The sequence below is a fragment of the Pogoniulus pusillus genome, chromosome 7 (genome assembly GCF_015220805.1).
Source record: "Pogoniulus pusillus isolate bPogPus1 chromosome 7, bPogPus1.pri, whole genome shotgun sequence".
Taxonomy (NCBI): Eukaryota; Metazoa; Chordata; class Aves; order Piciformes; family Lybiidae; genus Pogoniulus; species Pogoniulus pusillus.
In genome coordinates, this window is record NC_087270.1 from 11,879,771 (window position 1) to 11,889,185 (window position 9,415).

The following is a 9,415-nucleotide window of genomic DNA, read 5'->3' on the forward strand; positions in this document are numbered from 1 at the left end:
CAAAGGCATAAACAGAAAAACACAGACAGTGAAAGCCGCACGGTGGACTCACCTGGTGATGCTGCGACGGGGCTGTGCTGCTTGCTCAGTCCGAATGGAGCACGCCGTGTGAGCAGCCCACGGACACGGGAGAGCTCTTCCGTGGCTCTCAGGCAGCCATCGGGTGGTCAGCAGGCAGCCGGGCACAGCAGGGTCCAGGCCTGCGGGCTGGAGCAGTCCGTGTGAGGGCTGCGTATTGCAAGGAGTCGCCCCGGGGCTGGCACGGCGGGGCCGGAGCGGCGGGCCGGCGGGTGCCGGTGCCGAAACTCGTCGCTAGGCTGTCGTTGGGTCGTTACTTATCTCCGGGCTCGATCGGGCAGGGTCAGCCTGCTGGCCGCAGGCAAGTCCCCGCTTAGGCGCGACGCAAAGTGTGGCGGCACACAGAGGCAGTGAGGCAAATGGGTGGCGAACAAACCAAAAGCAGCAGCAGCAAAGAAGCGGTTTGCTAGGGCTGGAAGCGTTCTGGCGAGCGTCTCTGACCAACAGAACAGGTGAAACCACCGCTGGAACCAAGCCGGAGTTATTTATCCACAAAAGGCAGCTGCACGGGCCCAGGGTCGTGCCCTGCGTTTGTCACAAACCAAAGCAGGCTGCAGACGAGGCCGAACGCGAGGCCTGTGTAGCCTGAGGGGCGCCGGAGCCGTTGCTGCTTTCCCGCCCGTTGCGCGCGGGAGCGGCGGGAAGGGCCGAGGTGGGCGTCCGGGCAGGCGCTCAGGGCACGGACGGCTGCCTGTGCTGGGCAGAGCCTGCGCCTCCGCCGCGGTCCGCACAAACGTCCCCCGGGATGGTGGTTCCACCGCAGCTCTGGGCAGCTTGTTCCAACGCCTGACCGCTTCTTCAGTACGTAAGTCTTTCCTAACACCTAATTTCGGACAGAAATACTGCCCGTTGGCGATACCCTGCACCCCACTACTGTGTGAGGCACATCCAGAGGGGTATGAGGAAGCAGGCGCTTGCAGGTGTCAGCACTGGGCTGCCTTGTGTTGGTCATGAACTTCACTGTCATCTCTAGCATTTTATTTAGAAATGAGTTGTGCTCTGCCTCAGTTTTCATGGTGCCTTTAAAACTGGACTTCAGGTACTCATTCTAGTCTAACAGCCCTTTGAATGAAATGTTCTCTTGTTAGTACTTACACTAGAGTATTCTTGCTGTCAACACAGGGATTGCCATTAAATACTACTGGTTATCATATTATTTAATCCCAGAGACTGCTGAGAAGCTCTCAACAAATGGTAATTTTCATTTCTTTGCACACAGGTGTCTGTAAGTGATTGTGTAATGTTGCTGAGAGTGAATTCTCTGCAGGTCCGTGCTGCACTGTAAATAAAGTGCTCTGTGTGCTTTGTGCTTCCTGGGCTGGGGTAGTGCCAAGAGCTCACAATCCCCAGCTTTACTAAGGGAGAGCAAGAAAAAGAGAGGGCATATGAAGAACACAGGTTTGCATTTTGCTCTGATTAGGGACTCCGGTAGTTGCTTCAGTTCCTCAGCCAAGCAGGCAGGTAATAATAGGTCCTTCTTCTCACACTTCTGCTGGCAGCAGGAGAGGGGCCAGTGGATGTCCTCCCCATGCAGGCAGGATGTGCACCAGGTGCTGGTTCCTCCAAGCAGAAACCCGCTCTGTACTTGAACAGCACTTTGGGCTGCATGGGTTTCTCTTTCTGACGGCAGCCCACACAGCTGCCTGACAGCATGACACTTGCACTGGAAAATCTTGGTCTTTGCATGGAATAATATGAGCTCCTACCATAGGCAGGCATACAACAATAGAAAAATGGCCTGTGGCTCAGGGAAAAAAACAATTCCTTGAATAGAAATGATGACTTCTTGGGTGCTTAAGATTCTTTCCTCTTGAGAAAAAAATCAGAGCCTGCTGTGATCTTAAGTCATCCAGCTCCACATCTATCTCCAACTGACTCAGCAGGCTTCTTTCCCTCCAGCTGCATGAGTAGGGTGTTAAGCATCCTAAAGCCAGGGATTATATCAATTATTGATGAATGAATACCTGCTGCTTCTATTGCAGATGCTTTGAGCGGCCTCCAGTAAGTGACAGCTGTGCTGGGCATGTACCAACCCTGACTTCCTACCCCCGTTTGCTTTCCGTGCAAATAAGGAGGATGTGGAGTTTGACAGGTCACTCCGCTCTGGTGACCTGTTAGTGTTTCTGAAACGTCAAAGGTAGGTTATAATTTTTGTTATTTTGTGTTGGTTGGTTGTTTTGCCAGTGGCTTCTGATAAAAGCAGTGGGAAAAAATACCAATCATCAATACCAGTCATGGTGATTGATGTGTTTGCATGGTGAGAACAAGGAAACAACCAAATGCCTCAGACCATCATCTTCACTGAACATGTCTGTGCTATATTAGATAATGTTGAAAGGGAGTTAGGCCAGTACCGCAGATGCTTTGTACGTAGCAGGTCTGAAACAGTGATATCTAATAACTGGGACATCTAACAAATACAATCAGTGTATGGTTATTTTAAGTAATACTTTAGTATCAGAATGCATTTGCTTCCATTATCTGAGAGGTGCTGCAGCCGGAGTGCAAGCATTTACCTAATAACTACCCTATTATCAGGTGGACCTGTGGAAATTCACTTTGGAGTACTTTGGGATCCAGATGAAGGAGTCTCAAAGCCATTAATGGTTATAGGTGAGGTTCTCAGAAGACTGAAAAAAAGTGTAAATACCTTTGAGATGAAAAAGCCTAGGATCAGCTTGCCACTCAATGGTGCTCAACACTCATCAGTACTCAACAAATAACCAGAGCTATCTGCAAACCTACAGAAAAATGGAAGGATAAAAAGCAGCTAACATGTTTACCAGGAATAAGCCATGTGCAACCAACCCAGTCTGCTTCTGAGACAACATGACTAGCAAGTGAGCAAGCATTGTAAGGCATGGTCCCAAATTACAGTCTCATATGCAAGATGGGGGAAAGACTCTTAAATGAAGAGCAGTAATGAGATTACAGGGCTTGTCTAAAAAGCTACAAAGAATGAACGGTATTCTTTGAGTGTCTGGAGAAAACTAGCACAGAAGGGGCTGCTGCACACTGCTGTGAACAGGGGCTGCCTGATATTTTTGCTAATGACTCATGTGCTGAGAGTGGGTATGCATAAAACATCAAGTTCAGAAAGTCTGCAGGTGCTGAAAGACAGGAGCAGAATTCACAATGATCTAGGATCTGTGAAGTGCCCACAGATTGGTGGTGGGATTCAGGGAGAACAAGGACAAAAAGCTTGATGCTTTGGCAAAAGTATCAGCTGTGTTAACACAGGTTGAGGAGCAGTGCAAGATCTGTGGAGTGGATCACAGCAACAGTGTGGGTGAGAAGCAACCTCATGGGGATTTCAAGTGTGTGAGTGCAGGCTGGAAGTCTTCCTGCTTTGCCCCACGCTGGTGACAGGCTAGGAAGAGTGCTGTGTCTTGTCTTGGGCACCACCCTTCAAGAGAGGTGTGGTGCAGGGCAAGTGTAGAGTCCTACACCTAGGGAGAAATAGCCCCATGTGTCAGCACAGGTTAGGGGCTAGCAGCTTTATGGAGAAGGACCTGGGAGTCCTGGCAGACACCAGGATAACCATGAGCTAGTGGTGTGCCTTTGTGGCCGAGAACACCAATGACATCCTGGGGTTAATCAAGAAAGAGGTTGAGGGAGCTGGGCCTGTTTAGCCTGGAGAAGAGGAGGCTCAGGGGTGATCTTATTACTGTCTACAACTACCTGAAAGGGCATTGTAGCCAGGTGGGGGGTGGCCTCTTCTCCCAGGCAACCAGCAATAGAACAAGGGGACACAGTCTCAAGTTGTGCCAGGGTAGGTATAGGCTGGATATTAGGAAGAAGTTCTTCACAGAGAGAGTGATTTGCCATTGGAATGGGCTGCCCAGGGAGGTGGTGGAGGCACCGTCCCTGGGGTCTTCAAGAAAAGACTGGATGAGGCACTTAGTGCCATGGTCTAGTTGATTGGATAGGGCAGGGTGATAGGTTGGACTGGATCTTGGAGGTCGCTTCCAACCTGGTTGATTCTATGATTCTATGAAGAAGAGTGTGGCCAGCAGGTCGAGGGAGGTTCTCTTCCACTTCTACTCTGCCCTGGCGAGGCTTCATCTGGAGTACTGTGTCCAATGGTGAACTTTCTCTGGCAGAGGACTGGACTAGATGATCTCCAGAGGTCTCCTCTAAGCCCTCTCCTTCTGTGACCAGTTAAAAAGAGCTCAGAGGAAAGAAACAAAAATAAGAAGTGCAGAAATTGTGACCTGCACAGAAAGACTTCAGCATTGAATCTCTGGCCTTGCCAGCCAATAGCTGCACAGTTACATGGCAAGCCCTCTCCCAGGGGAACAGCAGGTAGAGCTCCTCTGATAAACCCCCACTTTGCCCCATGACCAGAAGATTGAGGTTGGTGTCCAGCTTTGGTTCAGGAGCCCAACTTCAGGTACATGGGATGTAGGCAAAAATGTTCATACTTTTGACATATACAACACACTGAGTGGGAGCTGGAAAGCTATCTGTGACTTGTTATGCAAGCCTTGTGCTATGAAACATCATAAACTTTGTGCCCAGATGTCCTCTGGTTTAAGATAGTAACATAACCATTTTATGCAAATACCTGCTCTTTTCAGTACTGCTTTTCTTCCCATCCTGGAGACTTCACTTTTTCCATATATCCATCTTAGGCCCAGCTCTAGGGTTTGACTTTAAATTATATGTGACATCTTTGGTTATTTTCATTGTCGCACATGGGCTAATTCACCAGCCTGAGTTTTGAGGGGTTTTTTTTTGTTTGTTTTGTTGTTTTGGGGTGGTTTTTGTTTGGTTGGTTTGTTAATTGATTATTCAATATCATGTAGCCTAAAATAACAGTTTATGTGCCTAAGGGAAAGTTGTGAGAGCAGAAGTCCCCAGTTTATTTTCAGGGACAGGGCTTTTATTTCATGTTATTAATCGCCAAGAGACAAAATGTTAATGCTGGCTTCCACTGCGTTGTTCCAATAGGCCAAACTGGGGGAAGAATGAAGATGAAAAGAGCAGACAAATTTTATTTCATTCAGAAATTTAGATGCAAGTAGAACTTGTAATTTTTTTTTAATCTTTAGTGAGGCCTCATCTGGAGTATTTTGTCCAATTCTGGGCTTCCAAGTTCAAGAGGGACAGGGAAGTATGGACGGAGAGCTACAAGGATGATAAAAGGAATAGAATATCTGTCTTGTGAGGAAAGGCTAAGACACCTGGGGCTGTTGGGCCTGGAGAAGAGAAGGCTGAGAAAAGATCTTGCCAATACTTATCAATGTCTAAAGGGCAGGTGTCAGGAGGATGAGATCAGACTCTTTTAAGTGGTGCCCAGTGACAGGACAGGGGGCAACAGGAACAAGCTGAAAACAGGCAGTTCCATCTGAAAATAAGGAAAAACTAATTTACTGTGAGGGTGACAGAGCACTGGACCAAGCTGCCCTCGGAGACTGGAATCTCTTTCTCCACAGACTTTCAAGACCCACCTGGACATGTTCCTGCGCAAGCTGGTCTAGGTGAACCTGCTCTGGCAGCAGGGGGGTTGGACTAGATGATCTCCAGAGATCCCTTCCAATCCCCAGCTTCCTGTGATTTTGTGATAATGTAATCCCCTGTCAAAATCTAGCTCTTCTTTTGACCAGCTCTTGAACAACTCAGAGGACTTGGCCAGAGACCAGTGCTCTGACAATGCTGGCTGACTTTTGCATGTGGACATGTAGAGAGCTTTAAATATTCACTGTCAAAACCAGCATCATTTTATCGTAGTTGCAAAAACCAGTCAAGGCCCTTGCTCTGGTGAAGGTGAGTGGCTCCATGCAAGCCCTCATGAAAGCATCAAGTCAGTATAAATGAGCCCTCTGAGTGAGCAAAGCCATCCCACAACCAGCAGCACGATGAGAAAGAAAGCAAGTCTGAAGCTCAGCCTGCCCTCAAGATCTGTTCTGATTTACTGTACATCATTTTTCCATGTTGCTTACTGAGGCTGTTCCGTACAAATGCTGTACATGTTTCATCTGAAGTAATCCCTGGTGCCCCATAGCTGTGTGCCATGGGTTTGAAACAACTGAGTCTGAGTTACTGCAAAGTATCTGAGCGCAGATTCCCAGACAGGGCCCTTAAGCCACCCATGTAACATGCACGTGTTCACAAATCCACCTGTGAAAATTCCTACACTTACAGAAATAATTCATTTCTCATGGATAATTGGTTTTGCCAAATCAGGCAACTCTAAATTCACACAGATGTACCATCAAAGCAACGTCACAAAAAGCCATAATGTGGTCCTAACTCTGATTCTTCAGACTGTTTTTGCTTGTACTGTAGAGATTTTCTGAATATCAGGAAGTAAAAAATGGAGATGCTATTTGCAATCTGTATTTCATATGCTATAAGCTTTACTCCCATTACAGTACAAACTTCAAAAGCATTTTCTCAAACCAAAACCAAACAAAACCCAAACTAAACCCCAAACAAACCTATCTCCTGCCAATTTAAATGAAGGAACTGGAAATTCTGTCATAAAATTCAGCTGGAAGCATTTCTGTGGAAAAGCAAAGAAGAAACACACACACACACAAAGGTTGGTGCCATCAGATGCATGTGGCTGTGGTTGGAGACTGGGAAATCAGTCACTGCTTTTGGCTGCCTCTGCACATTTCTTCCTGTGCCCAGATGCTCAAAACTATTTCTCAGAATTGCCATCTGAAGTCACTGCCACCACTGCACTGTCCTTGCTGTAGTAACTATCATTCTTGGGTTTTGCAGAGAATTCTGACTGTTTTCTTCCTGTAAGAAGCAAATGCAGCAGTATTATCTTGAAAGTATAAAGCAGCACATTCTACCAAGGAATTACTCTCTGAGTACTTCAGGTAATCAGCTCTTCAAGTGGTAGCTCTGAGGCAGCTTCAGGGCCCTGCAGAGCACCATGCACTGTTATTATCATCAAATCAGAGAATGCATCTGGTTGGAAGGGGCCCTCGAAGGTCTTCTCATGCAGCCCCCCTCCTGCGGTGAGCAGGGTCATCTCCAACTAGATCAGGTTGCTCAAGGTCACATCAAGTTTGACTGTGAAGGCCTTCAGGCAGGGGGACTCCAACACATCTCTGGGCATCTTGTTCCAGTGTGTCACTACCCTCATAGTAAAGAAGATCTTCCTAGTGTGCAATCTAAATCTGACCTTCTCTAGTGTAAAATCATTGTCCCTTGTCCTAGTGCCACAGGCCCTTGTAAACTGCTCCTCCCCAGCTTTCCTGTAGGCCCCCTTCAGGTACTGAAAGGCTGCTATTAGGTCTCCCTAGAGTGTCCTCTTCTCTAGGCTGAACAGTCCATCTCCTTCAGCCTATCTTCACAGCAGAGGTGCTGCAGCCCACTGATCCTTTTTGTGGCATTCCTCTGGACCCACTCCATCAGGTCCATATCCTTCTTGTGTTGAGGGCCCCAGAGCTGGACACAGTACTCCAGGTGAGGCCTCAGCAGAGCAGAGTAGAGCTCTGTCCCAGGACATAGATCTCACTGCTCCCAGGGAAATCTCCTACCAGCCATCACTCTCGGGGAAGGAGCCAGCTTCAGAAATCTCAATACTTCATTTTTGTCTGAGCTGTTTCCTAGGAACTAAAGACAATCCATAAACAGGAACATAATCATCATCTGGGCAAACATTTCAGAGCAGGGATTTCCTGTGGCAGTGAGGTGACACCTCACCAATATATTGAGCTCAAAAATGCTGTCAGGGAGAAACCAGTATTATGTAAGTTATCATAACTGCTGTACTACAAGTTATTATATGCTATTACGTACATATCCAACACACAATTTATTATATCTTATACAATGTATTCATTGTATTATTTGCACAATATAAAATACACATATAATCTCTTAGTATATGTGCTTTGTATAATTTGTCTGCATACATTTATATGTTGAAAGCAGATGAAGAGTAGATAGCAACTTGGAAATTAATTTTACTCGGGACTTCATTGGTAGTACATCCTTTTTCAGGACATTTGGAGAAAGGAACCCCCAAGATGAGCCAGAAAGGTTAAATGACAAGAGATACAAGGTCACAAGTTTTTGGATCCCATTCCTGCAGACTGTTCATGCACTGTTCATCCAGAACAGCAGCAACAGCGCTGATATACAGCTCCTGGAAGACATATAATGCTCCATCTCTCTTGTGTTCCAGGCAGTCATGAGACACAGCAAAAGTGTTTTACAGGCTGGCGTAGCAGAAATTAAAACACCCTTGGTGTGAGCCCACAGTGCCCAGGCAGAGGCAGAGCAGGTACAGGTGGAGGCAGTTCATGTGCTGCTGCTTTCCAAAGGGAAACAGGAAAAAACAGCAGCACATAGAGCCTAGTCAAAACAGGACCTAGAATGTCAATCGAGATGAAATAAAAGCACTTTTCAGGCACACCCTGGCAGAGAAGAAAGCTGGGAAGCCCCAGCACAGATCTTGCCATCTGCTCCATAATTCCTGTCCTCATCAGAACAGTTGCATCAAAGAGCCATCTGGCTCCATCTGCAATTTCTTCAGCTACCTTGTACAAAATTCATACAGTGGGATGGCTTTTCCTAAACTATCCAGTTCGGGGAGCACAACTGGAGAGGTTTTCTAAATACACAAATGACTGCAAACTTAATTATCCTGATTACTGAGTGTAAGATTATTAGTTGCTTGTTTCCTGGGTTCCACTCTAATTGGAATTCTAATTAAATTTAATCATTGAGTAACCTATTCCTATGGTTTCTCAGTACCTGGTGCTTGCTGCTGCTCTCAGGATTATGGACCTGTAGGCATGGTATCCTCTGAATTTACTGTGTTAGCTACACATGGTGGCTAATTTTTACTTGATGGCCAAGACAAAATGGTCTGCCTCTTGGCAGAAAATAAGTAACTGGTCTGGAGCCATCCTGCATTTCTCACTGGTAAGAAGAATGTATCTTGTCAATTACTGTTCAGCAGTTAAATGAAAGCAGTTTCCTAATCCCTGGTGTGTGGATGTCCTTGGTTTCATCCATGTGAATCAGGACTAGTTCACTTGAGGACAATGGGTGAAAGCTGTCTTTGAGTAACACAGGTTGATCTGAAGGGAAGCACTTTCATCTTGCTGCCTTTTTGTGATTGCCCTGGGCTGAGGTATTCAGCCAGGCCTTGCTGTTACCATGATGTGAATTCAGAACACCTTTGCTGCTACCCTTCTTCAAGTCATAGAATCATTCATAGAATTGTTTTGGTTGGAAAAGACCTCTAAGTCCATCTAGTCCATCTGTCAACCTAACACCACCATGTCCCAAAGTGCCATGTCCACACATTTTTTTAACACTTCCAGGGATGGTGACTCCCACTTCCCTGGGCAGCCCATTCCAA

The 9,415-nt window shown here is 46.6% G+C and overlaps 1 long non-coding RNA gene across 1 annotated transcript; it reads left to right on the forward strand.

The window, feature by feature from the left end:
* The first annotated feature begins 536 nt into the window (after positions 1 to 536).
* On the forward strand, positions 537 to 8,802 carry LOC135177114 (uncharacterized). The gene is made up of 3 exons (XR_010302917.1): positions 537 to 879; positions 2,061 to 2,215; positions 8,047 to 8,802. It is a non-coding gene; the product is annotated as an uncharacterized LOC135177114 (long non-coding RNA).
* Positions 8,803 to 9,415: the final 613 nt, after the last annotated feature.